The 13,667-nt window shown below is 45.4% G+C and overlaps 2 protein-coding genes across 2 annotated transcripts in view; one reads left to right on the top strand and one right to left on the bottom strand.

Moving 5' to 3' along the window:
• The window catches only part of CCDC186 (coiled-coil domain containing 186), a 64,566-nt gene that overhangs the window by 40,934 nt on the left and 9,965 nt on the right, over positions 1–13,667 (bottom strand). Inside the window, exon 2 of the mRNA XM_056532277.1 lies at positions 10,953–11,045. The gene's annotated coding sequence lies outside the window, so the exon portion shown is untranslated. The remainder of the gene's footprint in view (positions 1–10,952; positions 11,046–13,667) is intronic.
• The window catches only part of TDRD1 (tudor domain containing 1), a 115,170-nt gene continuing 110,419 nt past the window's right edge, over positions 8,917–13,667 (top strand). Inside the window, exon 1 of the mRNA XM_056529467.1 lies at positions 8,917–9,179. The gene's annotated coding sequence lies outside the window, so the exon portion shown is untranslated. The remainder of the gene's footprint in view (positions 9,180–13,667) is intronic.

The following is a 13,667-nucleotide window of genomic DNA, read 5'->3' as shown; positions in this document are numbered from 1 at the left end:
GAGTTGTAGTTTTGCAACAGCTGAAGGTTGGGAAACACTATTAGATGTTAGCAAATCTGCTGCTAAATCCTTTGGCTGTCCAACATGGGGCGAGTTGTAGTTTTGCAACAGCTGGAGGCACAGTGGTTGGAAAACACTGTATTAGATAGTTAGTAAATCCGCTGCTAACGCCTTTAGCTGTCCGGGCATACTGGGAGTTGTAGTTTTGCCACAGCTGGAGGCACACTGGTTGGGAAACACTCTATTAGATGGTTAGTAGTATTAGCTGCTGTTGCAAAACTACAACTCCCAGCATGCCCAGACAGCCTCTTACAGATAACAGCTAGGGAACAATGACCTATACTGACCTTTCACCTGACCTGCCTTGACCCTACTTGCTATAAGCCATAGCTCTGATACACTGTAACAAGCTGTACTCTGGTGACAGCAAGCAGAGATCTTGAAAAGTAAGGAACTAAAACAATGCATGAAACAAAGTTGAAAACGACTTCAATATTCATTAGATAAAGCAGTGTTTCCCAACCAGTGTGCCTCCAGCTGTTGCATAACTACAACTCCCAGCATGCCCAGGCTAACTAGAAACAAAACGGAGTAGAACAAGGCATGAGGAAGCTCAGAGAATGCTGTAAACAACGGGACGGAGCATACACTATAATCCGCACCATACTGCAAAAGTCAGCCAAATAAATCTCCAGCTGTTGCAAAACTACAACTCCCAGCATGCCCGGACAGCCGTTGGCTGTCCGGGCATGCTGGGAGTTGTAGTTTTGCAACAGCTGGAGGCACCCTGGTTAGGAAACATTGGCATAAAGTATTGTAACTATCGCAGGTGCCCCATGAAGCTTCCTGAACCGTGCGGCTGAGTGATGGGGAACACTGGGCTATTGTGGACCCGACGCAGACAGCGGCCGCCCAGTGGGCAGTCACCATCCATGCGGCCGAGCCGGTTATTCTCCCGGCTTCTCCATACAACAGACCATTGTGTCTGAGCCGCAGTGAAGCCGCCGCATTGTCTTATTGTGAGGCTTCATACAAAATCCGGACACACACACACAGGACCAACAAGCGCCCCCATATACACTTGTCTATATCACAACTCTCATCCTCCACATGAATTTTGTTTCTTAGAAAATTGCATTGCAGTTTATAGGGATTAACCAGTATTAGAAAAATAAAGCTGATTTTTTTTTCTCCACCAAAACAGCGCCACCTCTATCCTCAGGTTGGGTGCGGCATTGCAGCTCAGTTCCATTGAAGTAAAATGTAGCCAACCTGTAATACCGCACACAACCTAAGGACAGATGTGGTGCTTTTATTCTAATCCTGTATAACACCATTAAAGGGGTACTCCGCCCCTAGACATCTTATCCCCTATCCAAAGGATAGGGGATAAGATGTCAGATCGCCGGGGTCCCGCCGCTGGGGACCCTCGCAATATTGCATGCAGCACCCACCTGTATCTGCTTCCGGCAGCGCTGGAGGTTCTGGCTTCAGACCACGGGAAATGGAAGATTGTGCCGTCACGACTCCGCCCCTGTGTGCCGTCACGCCCCGCCCCCTCGCGAACACGCTTCAGGGACTGATTTTAATGGGGTGCGGCGTGCAAGATTACGGGGGTCCCCAGCGGGATAGGGGATAAGATGTCTAAGCGCCGGAGTACCCCTTTAAAGGAGTAGTCTCATGGAAAGAAAAAAAACTTATCCCCTATTTTTTTGGAACACAGTTCTCTCTGCTGACACCTCTGTCCATTTTAGGAACTGTCCAGAACAGCATATGTTTGCTATGGGGATTTTCTCCTACTCTGGACAGTTCCTTAAATGGACAGAGGTGTCAGCGGAGAGCACTGTGCTTGTGATGTCAGCAGAAAGCTCTGTGTTCCAAGAAGAAAAGAATATCCTCTGTAGTATTCAGCAGCTAATAAGTACTGGGAGGATTAAGATTTTTTTATAGAAGTAATTTACAAATCTGTTTAACTTTCTGGCACCAGTTGATTTAAAAATAAATAAATAAATAAATAAAAGTTTTCCACTGGAGTACCCCTTTAAGGCTCCATTATTTTAGGATCGAGAAAAGCCGGAGAAAAAATAGTGCTTGCACAGTCTTTTTCTCCGGCTTTTCTCTTCAAAAATAACAACGGCTATTGAAGACAATGGGGTCCATCGGAACCAGTAATTACGTAGTCAAAATTACGGCCGGCAAACTGCAAAAAAAAATAAATAAAAAAAAGGAGTTTGACAGTCAAATTTGCCGGAGCATTCCGGCAGTGTGAAAGGGGCCCAAGATCTGCAACTTTCTGATATGTTTTGTTCATTCCTTCTCCATTCCCAAGATCTCCACTTGTTGTCAGTGAAGGAGAACATTTCTGTTTACATCCAGAGAGGCTAAAAACACACCCAGTCCTGATCTCCTCCTGCTCACACAGCTGAGGGTTTGCTACTATTGTATCCAATCTCACACTCTCCCCTGCTATCCTGGTATTTAGCAACAATGTATCATCAGTAAAGATAACATTCTATAACAGTGTTTCCTAACCAGGGCGCCTCCAGCTGTTGCATAACTACAACTCCCATTTGTTTACAGGAGATAAAATTGTGACATTAAATCAAAGAAGGAATCACACGAGTGAATGTTTTTTCCGTGCGCTCTTTTATTTGGCGCTCGACGGCCGCTGATTATGTGAAGCTGAGGAGCCGTCTATCATTGAGAGCTCAGATCTGACATTTTTTTTGGAAGAAATTTAGTGTTTAGATCTGGTGATTTATCTTTTGGAGGCACGCACTTACTATATTTGTGGAACTACTATACCCAGGCTGGCAAGACATGATGGGAGCTGATGGTTCACAGCAATATGGTTATTTTCTCAGTGTCCAGGAAAGCTGGGTGACAACCAATAGGGCCACTCAATTTTGCTTCTGTTCCCCTCCTAAGGCTATGTTCACATGGATATTTTGCGGAATGTCCGCCCAAGTTTTTCTGCGCACCGCTCGGAAATGCGTTGTTTCTATAGATTGTAATGTATTTCCGGGTGGAGTTCGCCAAAGGAGTGGACATGTCAATTCTTTTGGCCGATGCCAGAGGCAGGATTTTTGCGGCAGATGTTTGTACTTTGGAAATTCCACCGTGTGCACGGTGCAACAGAATCTAGTTGTAAACAATGGAATTCTGCTGCAACTAAATTTCTGAGCGAAGTTTTCCCCACCGGATTCTGCTCAGAAATTCTGTTGTGTGAACAAGGCCTGACAGTCCATGCAAGAATCAGAACACACTCTACTCCCTGGTTCTAGCTATTAGCCATTTTTCTCACTGCCCCATTTTACTCACTAGGGATTGTCTAGACTGGATGCAATTGTAACAAACCATCATATGTGAGACATATCAGGTCAGATTTTTTTTAAGTCTCGGGTAGCAAACAGGAATGTTTCTATTTACTGACAGCAAGCAGAGATCTTGGGAAGGGATTTAAAGGGGTACTCTGCCAAAACAAACTGTTCCGAATGCTGGAGCCGGCAGCTCGTGATGTCATAGCCCCCCCCTCATGACTTCACGCCCCGCCCCCTCAATGCAAGTCTATGGGAGGGGGCTTGGCAGCCGTTGTTGGCAATTACGAAAGATAGTGGCCCTGATTTACTAAGAGAGTTGTGTAGGTTTCTTTGTGGGTTTGAATTCCGTACAATATTATTTCCACGGTATTTACTAAGGTTTCCCTACATTTTCCACTTTTCCCTAATTTTTTTTTTATTTTTTATTTTTATTTTTTACTCATGTTCTGATCTGTCGGGTTTTACTCATGTTCTGATCTGTCGGGTTTTCCTCATGTTCTGATCTGTCGGGTTTTCCTCAGCTCAAATCCACCACATTTTCTGTGGAAACTTTAGTAAATATGTTGGGTTCTTGTGAAATGTCGGGAACACGCCCCTTTTCTGTGACCACGCCCCCTTTCCCAGAAAGACATGCCCCTTTGTCGGGTTTTCTCAGTAAAATGGTGAGTTAGTCGTTTTTTTCCCCCCATTTCTGGTGCAGAAAGAATTCTGGCGCAAATTCCTACAAATTCAGCAATGGTCCTTTCTGCTGCTCCTTGTTTACTGCGCTGTATCAATGACATCCCGAACCAACCATGTGACTGCTGTAGCTAATCACTGGCCTGTGTGATGTACTGATAAACACAGTGATTGGCTGCAGGGGTCACATGAGTGGTCAGGGATGTCATCGATGCAGCGGAGAGCACCACTGCCGGAACGCTGGAGGATTTATCTGGTGAGTAATGATTTACTTTTATGGTTTCACTTTTCTCTGATTCTGGAAAACCCCTTAAAGGGGTACTCCCGTGCGTGGAAAAAAAAAAAAATTTAAATCAACTAAAGTTAAACAGATTTGTAAATCACTTCTATTAAAAAATCTTAATCCTTCCAGTACTTTTTTAGGGGCTGTATACTTAAGAGAAATCCAAAAAAGAAATGTATTTCCTCTGATGTCATGACCACAGTGCTCTCTGCTGACCTCTGCTGTCCATTTTAGGAACTGTCCAGAGCAGCATATGTTTGCTATGGGGATTTTCCCCTGCTCTGTACAGTTCCTAAAATGGACAGCAGAGAGCACTGTGGTCATGACATCAGAGGAAATACATTTCTTTTTTGGATTTCTCTTAAGTATACAGCCCCTAAAAAGTACTGGACGGATGAAGATTTTTTAATAGAAGTGATTTACAAATCTGTTTAACTTTCTGGCACTAGTTGATTTAAAAAAAATAAAAAAAAATAAAAGTTTTCCACGGGAGTACCCCTTTAAGGCTGTATTCACACTTACAGGATCCCGTGCAAATTTGATGCACAGGATTTGAAGCTGTGTTCAGTCATTTAGTTTACATTGAATTCTGCAGCATAAAATCTGCAGCTTCAAATCATGCGCAGGATACTATATGCGCACATACATCCCTAAGGGTACGTTCACACATGCATACGCACATAGCCTTAAAGGGGTACTACGCCGAAAAACATAAGATGTCCTGGGGTGCCGTGCTGCAGATCGTGGGGGTCCCCCAGTGGCGGGACCCCCACAATCTCTGGCACAGCACCCTAGTCACCCATGCATGGAGTGAACTCCAGCCGCCATGCCCCCTCCATTCATGTCTATGGGAGGAGACGTGACTGCTACGTACCAACTGTCACGCCCCCCTCCCATATACATGAATGGAGGGGCGTGGCATGAACAAGGAAGCCATCATCAGCTTCCATGTTCCGGACGCCACCGGCCCGGATATCGTGGGAGTCCCAGCGGCGGAACCCTCGCGATCAGACATCTTATCCTCTATGCTTTGCATAGGGGATAAGATGTTTTTTTGGCAGAGTACCCCTTTAAGTTCCATTTACAGGGGACAGGACAGACCCATTAAAAGGTGTTGTCCATAATTAGAAAAATGATTTTATTTTTTTTAATTTTTCAAAAACAGCATCACTCCTGTGTCCACCCACAGTTTATGTCTTGTATTGCAGCTCAGCTCCACTGAAGTGAATGGGACTGAGCTGCAGTACCGCACATGACCTGTGGACAGGAGTGGCACTGTTTCTGCAAATAAATAAATAAAAAAATAAAAAAAGGAGTATATATTTTTTTTTCTACTACTGGACAACACAAGCTTTGAGGGCAGATACGGTAACAATGGCATCAGAATAAGATAGCGGTAAGCGTCCAGCGTGTGAACGCAACATATGGATAAATGGTGGGGGGGGAGACTCGCCATAGAAACACTAAGCTGGAAGCAAAACATAAAAAAAAATAGCCAAAACGTCTAAGACAATAACACAAAAACATCGCGACAGCAATCTACATATACTGCTTCACCACTGTATATAAATTAAATAACACACAACACACTGCAACGAAAACACCACTTTTCTACAGAAAAAGCGTCAATGAACTATGACAGGTAGGTTCCGTTTTGTAGCTGCACAGGACAAGACATTGTGGTGCACAAGGATGGGCATATACGCCTTACTGGCGTGCCTCCAGCTGCTGCAAAACTACAACTCTCAGCATGCCCGGACAGCCTTCGGCTGTCCGGGCACGCTGGGAGTTGTAGTTTTGCAACAGCTGGAGGCACCCTGGTTGGGAAACAATCCTAGACGTCTCTTATTTTTAATCAGACTGCATCGGGTAAAAGTATTTCCTAGAGAGAATACATTATACGTGAGGCCAGTACGGAGCGAGCCGGGGGGGGGGGGGGGGGGGGGGGGGATGGGGGTGTTAGGTTCTCTGCACCTGACACAGGGGAGTACAAATATGCGGAGATGGAGACCACAGCCCCAACCAAATATAGAGGAAACACTGACAATTGTCCGGACCCCCCCATAACAGACCCCCCCTGTGTCCTGCTCACAGCCATGTTATCTGTACCCCATCCTGCCCCCCAACATTCTCCCCTGCAGCCTTCATGTCTCCGAAACAGCAACAGGTGTCCCTGTCTGCCGCAAAAGATACCAGCGGCCTCTGTACTTAATACGTGGTGCCAGGAGTCTCCCCTAAATGCCAACAATTCTCCTCCATAAAACAACAAGTGACCCCGTCTCCCCCAAACACAGATAATGTCTACACCAAATATTGACAGGTGACCATATTTCCCACAAATGGTTACAGCTGTCACCTCCAGTCTACCAAAAACTCTAACAGGTGACCCATCCATCTCCTCATCTGGTGGCAGCAGTCTCCTTCACTCCCCTGTATGACAGCACTCACTCAGCCTGCACTCCCCTGTATGACAGCACTCACTCAGCCCGCACTCCCCTGTATTACAGCCCCCACTCCCCTGTATGACAGCCCACACTCAGCCTGCACTCCCCTGTATGACAGCCCACACTCAGCCTGCACTCCCCTGTATGACAGCCCACACTCAGCCTGCACTTCCCTGTATGACAGCCCACACTCAGCCTGCACTTCCCTGTATGACAGCCCTCACTCAGCCTGTACTCCTCTGTATGACAGCCCTCACTCAGCCTGTACTCCCCTGTATGACAGCCCTGACTCAGCCTGCACTCCCCTGTATGACAGCCCTGACTCAGCCTGCACTCCCCTGTATGACAGCCCTGACTCAGCCTGCACTCCCCTGTATGACAGCCCTGACTCAGCCTGCACTCCTCTGTATGACAGCCCTCACTCACCTGTACTCCCCTGTATGACAGCCCTCACTCAGCCTGCACTCCCCTGTATGACAGCCCTCACTCAGCCTGCACTCCCCTGTATGACAGCCCTCACTCAGCCTGCACTCCCCTGTATGACAGCCCTCACTCAGCCTGCACTCCCCTGTATGACAGCCCTCACTCAGCCTGCACTCCCCTGTATGACAGCCCTCACTCAGCCTGCACTCCCCTGTATGACAGCCCTCACTCAGCCTGCACTCCCCTGTATGACAGCCCTCACTCAGCCTGCACTCCCCTGTATGACAGCCCTCACTCAGCCTGTACTCCCCTGTATGACAGCCCTCACTCAGCCCGCACTCCCCTGTATGACAGCACTCACTCAGCCTGTACTCCCCTGTATGACAGCATTTACTTGGCCCACACTCCCCTGTATGACAGCCCTCACTCAGCCCGCACTCCCCTGTATGACAGTCACATTCAGCCCTCACTCACCTGTACTCCCCTGTATGACAGCCCTCACTCAGCCTGCACTCCCCTGTATGACAGTCACATTCAGCCCTCACTCACCTGTACTCCCCTGTATGACAGCCCTCACTCAGCTCACACTCCCCTGTATGACAGCCCTCACTCAGCCTGCACTCCCCTGTATGACAGCCCTCACTCAGCCTGCACTCCCCTGTATGACAGCCCTCACTCAGCCTGCACTCCCCTGTATGACAGCCCTCACTCAGCCTGCACTCCCCTGTATGACAGCCCTCACTCAGCCTGCACTCCCTTGTATGACAGCCCTCACTCAGCCTGTACTCCCCTGTATGACAGCACTCACTCAGCCTGCACTCCCCTGTATGACAGCACTCACTCAGCCTGCACTCCCCTGCATGACAGCACTCACTCAGCCTGCACTCCCCTGTATGACAGCCCTCACTCAGCCTGCACTCCCCTGTATGACAGCACTCACTCAGCCTGCACTCCCCTGTATGACAGCCCTCACTCAGCCTGCACTCCCCTGTATGACAGCCCTCACTCAGCCTGCACTCCCCTGTATGACAGCCCTCACTCAGCCTGCACTCCCCTGTATGACAGCCCTCACTCAGCCTGCACTCCCCTGTATGACAGCCCTCACTCAGCCTGCACTCCCTTGTATGACAGCCCTCACTCAGCCTGTACTCCCCTGTATGACAGCACTCACTCAGCCTGCACTCCCCTGTATGACAGCACTCACTCAGCCTGCACTCCCCTGCATGACAGCACTCACTCAGCCTGCACTCCCCTGTATGACAGCCCTCACTCCCCTGTATGACAGCACTCACTCAGCCCGCACTCCCCTGTATGACAGCACTCACTCAGCCTGCACTCCCCTGCATGACAGCCCTCACTCAGCCTGCACTCCCCTGTATGACAGCCCTCACTCAGCCTGCACTCCCCTGTATGACAGCCCTCACTCAGTCTGCACTCCCCTGTATGACAGCCCTCACTCAGCCTCCTCCCCTCACACTCAGGCTACATATACAGGTGAACACACACACAAGCTGTCACACTTACAGCCATGTTGTATCCCGTACAGAAGGTGTCACCCCATCCCCCCTACACCCCACACACAGCCGCTCACCCGCCGGGGCACAGGAGCCGGGTGTCTCCTCACTGCACAGCCATCCTCAGCTCCTCTCACTGACACATCAACAAAGATGGCGGCCGTGCCGTCAGGACCCGCAGCCGCTCCCACCAATCAGCGCGGAGCTTCTGGTTGTCGTCAGAGCGCACCTCCGGTAACACTGCAAGGTGACTGCTGGTGGGAGGGGCCAAGCGATATCAATGCGTGAGGGGGCGGAGCCAATTAGCCTCTAGCCAAATAGGGAGGGACCGAAGAGGAGGCGTGGGAGGGGAGTGGTCTTGTTGATAACGGGGAGGAGTTGAGCGGTTGCCATGGGCGGAGTCTACAGTGATCGGGGTGGAGCGTCTCTGACAATGGTTTTCGACAGGTGTGGTGGGTGGAGCTCCTTGTGACGTCAGTGTATCATGTGATTACCGAAACTGCCGGCGGGAGTGAGTGTAAGCGGCATCTGTGTGGTTACAATGTATCAGTATCATGTAGTAATATGGGATACAATGTATCAGTATCATGTAGTAATATCTATGGGATACAATGTATCAGTGTCATGTAGTAATATCTATGGGATACAATGTATCAGTATCATGAAGTAATATCTATGGGATACAATGTATCAGTATCATGTAGTAATATGGGATACAATGTATCAGTATCATGTAGTAATATCTATGGGATACAATGTATCAGTATCATGTAGAAATATCTATGGGATACAATGTATCAGTATCATGTAGTAATATCTATGGGAAACAATGTATCAGTATCATGATGAAATATCTATGGGATACAATGTATCAGTATCATGAAGTAATATCTATGGGATACAATATATCAGTATCATGTAGTAATATCTATGGGATACAATGTATCAGTATCATGTAGTAATATCTATGGGAAACAATGTATCAGTATCATGATGAAATATCTATGGGATACAATGTATCAGTATCATGAAGTAATATCTATGGGATACAATGTATCAGTATCATGTAGTAATATCTATGGGATACAATGTATCAGTATCATGAAGTAATATCTATGGGATACAATGTATCAGTATCATGTAGTAATATCTATGGAATACAATGTATCAGTATCATGTAGTAATATCTAATATCTATGGGATACAATGTATCAGTATCATGTAGTAATATGGGATACAATGTATCAGTATCATGATGAAATATCTATGGGATACAATGTATCAGTATCATGTAGTAATATCTATGGGATACAATATATCAGTATCATGTAGTAATATCTATGGGATACAATATATCAGTATCATGTAGTAATATCTATGGGATACAATGTATCAGTATCATGTAGTAATATCTATGGGATACAATGTATCAGTATCATGTAGAAATATCTATGGGATACAATGTATCAGTATCATGTAGTAATATCTATGGGAAACAATGTATCAGTATCATGATGAAATATCTATGGGATACAATGTATCAGTATCATGAAGTAATATCTATGGGATACAATATATCAGTATCATGTAGTAATATCTATGGGATACAATGTATCAGTATCATGTAGTAATATCTATGGGAAACAATGTATCAGTATCATGATGAAATATCTATGGGATACAATGTATCAGTATCATGAAGTAATATCTATGGGATACAATGTATCAGTATCATGTAGTAATATCTATGGGATACAATGTATCAGTATCATGAAGTAATATCTATGGGATACAATGTATCAGTATCATGTAGTAATATCTATGGAATACAATGTATCAGTATCATGTAGTAATATCTAATATCTATGGGATACAATGTATCAGTATCATGTAGTAATATGGGATACAATGTATCAGTATCATGATGAAATATCTATGGGATACAATGTATCAGTATCATGTAGTAATATCTATGGGATACAATATATCAGTATCATGTAGTAATATCTATGGGATACAATATATCAGTATCATGTAGTAATATCTATGGGATACAATGTATCAGTATCATGTAGTAATATCTATGGGATACAATGTATCAGTATCATGTAGTAATATCTATGGGATACAATGTATCAGTATTATCGTATAGTAACATCTCTGGAATACAATGTATCAGTATTATACAGTATCATCTATGGATACAATGTATCAGTACAATATAGTAATTTCTGAGATAAAATGTATCAGCGTCATATAGTAACATCTATGGCAGGGTTACTTTACTTACAAAGGTCACGTCAACAGTCAAGATGTTGTCTTTCGGAAACTTTATCATACTATTTAAATCCAGAATTATGCATCCCCGATCCTTAAATGGGCACTGCCAGATACAAAACATTTTGATATGTTGTAAAGCATGTATAACCAATAGGTTTTGCAATTGCTTTCATTAGAACATTTTCAGTATTTCATACTGAAAAATCCAGTCAAACAACTGCCCCCCCCCCCCTGCCTGCTTGGAGACATACTAGTCCTGCTGTGTCCATGAGTCATCACCTATGTCCTGGACACACTTCCTTGATTGACAGCTGTGAGCACAGGGCTAATCTTCCCACTGTCATCTTGTGTCCCGCTACTGTCAGTGAGGACAAGCTGGGAGTTGTAGTTTTGCTAATCCTAGGGGAGATGTGTGCAGACAGCATACTGAGGGAGGGGGCGGAGACCTGCACAGTGAGGCCACGCCCCCTCCCTTTGAGAGGAATTCAGACTAGTGAGCTAAATAAAAAGTGTAATAAAAAAAAAATAAAGGTGCTAGACACATAAAAATTAGATGTACATAGTCAGGATTAGGTACTGAGTGATATATTAAAAACAATGTTTTTTTGTTGGATCTGACGGGTACACTTTAAGGACTCAGGGCGTCCGGGTCCAGTTTAACAGGTTTAAACCGTTCTCACCAGCAGAGAACAGGTTAAACCCGGTGGGTCCCAGTTGCTACGGGCAGCCAGGACCCACATCTAATGCCGGGCACAGCCGATTGGGCCGATGTCCAGCATTAACCCTTTAGACGCCGTGATCAAAGTTTATTGCGGTGTCTAAAGTGAAAGTAAAGAACCCTGGCAGCTCAGTGGAGCTGATCGGGACTATCGCGACAAAATGGCTATGTCGCGATCAGCTTATCGGATGACGGGAGGGTCCTCACCTGCCTTTCTGTCGTCCGATTGGCAATCTACTGCTCCATACCTGCACAGCAGGCTAGAGCAGCAGAGCGTCGGTTACACTGATCAATACTATGCAATGGCATAGCATTGAACAGTGTATGCAATCAGAAGATTGCATGTTGTATCCTCCTATGGGGGCTAAAAGAACAAAAAAAAGTGTAAGAAAAAAATAAAATAAAAAAAAATGTAAGAAAAGTTCATTAACCCCTTCCCTATTAAAAGTTTAAATCACCCCCTTTTCCCATTTTTAAATAAAATAATGTAATAAAGAATAAAAATAATCATGTGGTACCGCCGCGTGCGTAAATGTCCGAACTATTAAAATATAAGGTTAGCTAAACCACACAGTCGATGGCGTACACGTAAAAAAATACCAAAGTACAAAATTGTGCATTTTTGGTCACTTCATATACCATAAAAATATCGTACCGATAGAAACTACAGACGGTGCAAAAAATTACATCCTCATACCGCCCCGTACAAGGAAAAATAAAAAAGTTAGAGGGGTCAGAAGATGACAATTTTAAACATATTAATTTTGGTGCATGTAGTTTATAATTTTTTTAAGTATTAAAATAAAATATAACCTATATAAATTGGGTATCCTTGTAACCGTATAGACCTACAGAATAAAGATAAGGTGTACTTTTTACTGAAAAGTGCACTGCATAGAAACGGGAGCCCCCAAAATTTACAAAATGGAGTTTCTTTTTTCGTTTCACCCCACAAATAACTTATTTTTTTTGTTTCGCTGCAGGTTATATTATAAAATAAGTGATGTCATTCAATTACAATTGGTGACGCAAAAAACAAGCCTTTATATGGGTCTGTAGGTGCAAAATTGATGTTATGATTTTTAGATGGTAAGGAGGAAGTTAAACAGATTTGTAAATTACTTATATTAAGAATTCTTAATCATTCCAGTACTTATCAGCTGCTGTATGCTTCAGAGGAAGTTATTTTCTTTTTGAATTTCTTTTCTGTCTGACCACAGTGTTCTCTGCTGACACCTCTGTCCATGTCAGGAACTGTCCAGAGCAGGAGAGGTTTGCTATGGGGATTTGCTCCTACTCCGTGTAACAGAGTAAAACAACGCTGATGTGAACATAGCCTAAGGCCATCAATAGGAAAACCAAAGAAAAGGACAGACGTCCTGCACTCACCGCATAAGACCTGGTTGTCCGGCTCCCATCTCGGGCTGCTCCTCCGGCAGGGCCATCAGGACAGCGTGGGGCGCTCAATAGCCTAAGGCCATGTTTACATGGCAGAATATCTGTGCCAAATTCCACCAGAAATGCAGACAAAATAACTGCCAATTTACTTTAATGGGATTCCACCGTCTCATTCACACAACAGAATTTCTTCGGTTGCAATTCCGCATAATTTAATCACCTGTTTTTAACCCCTTAAGGACCCACGGCATACCTGCACGCCCGATGGAATTTCGGTCCCCGCGGCGGGCAGGGACTGGACCGGGATGACTGTTGATATCTATTAGCAGGCATCCCGTGCAAATGCCCAGGGGGGTCCTGAGTCGATTCACACTGGCGATCTGCGGCGATTCCAGGTCATATGGGTCTCCCGTGACCCGGAAAATAAGGGGGATCGGGGGTGTCCAAGACACCCCCCGTTCCCCCTGTAAGGATAGGAGTTAGGTGGCGGAGGGGTTTAAAGTTCAGCACCCCCGTTCTGCCCACCCACGGTAATCCTGGCAGAACGGAGGAACTGTCCTGTGACCGGCGGTGGAGGTCCCTTACTGGCGATAGGCAGCGGGCGACAAT

The sequence above is a fragment of the Hyla sarda genome, chromosome 7 (assembly GCF_029499605.1).
Source record: "Hyla sarda isolate aHylSar1 chromosome 7, aHylSar1.hap1, whole genome shotgun sequence".
Lineage (NCBI taxonomy): Eukaryota > Metazoa > Chordata > Amphibia > Anura > Hylidae > Hyla > Hyla sarda.
The sequence above is the reverse complement of the archived record's forward strand: the minus strand, read 5'-3'. Positions and strand labels throughout refer to the sequence as shown.